Below are 214 nucleotides of genomic sequence, written 5' to 3'. Positions count from 1 at the left end.
CCTCTCCGGGGCGCTGACCCAGCACTGTGCGAGTCATTACCAAGGGCCGCCGGGCAGCCCTGCGACGGCCACCAGGTGGCACCACCTGGTGCGAGCGCATCAGGTGGCAAAGGAGCTGGGTACGGGGCCGCCCGAGGCATCCACGGCCCGGCCGGGTTCGCACAGGTACCAGGCCGGGTTCGCGCGGTCACCGGGCCAGGTTCGCACAGGTACC

At 72.0% G+C, this 214-nt stretch overlaps 1 protein-coding gene across 1 annotated transcript in view; it reads left to right on the top strand.

The window, feature by feature from the left end:
* The window catches only part of PDE10A (phosphodiesterase 10A), a 178,251-nt gene that overhangs the window by 11,846 nt on the left and 166,191 nt on the right, over window positions 1–214 (top strand). The gene's annotated exons all lie outside the window — the stretch shown is intronic.

Source organism: Pteropus alecto, unplaced genomic scaffold (genome assembly GCF_000325575.1).
Source record: "Pteropus alecto unplaced genomic scaffold, ASM32557v1 scaffold195, whole genome shotgun sequence".
In the NCBI taxonomy this organism is placed as follows: Eukaryota; Metazoa; Chordata; class Mammalia; order Chiroptera; family Pteropodidae; genus Pteropus; species Pteropus alecto.
This window is presented reverse-complemented; position numbering and strand designations above follow the sequence as displayed.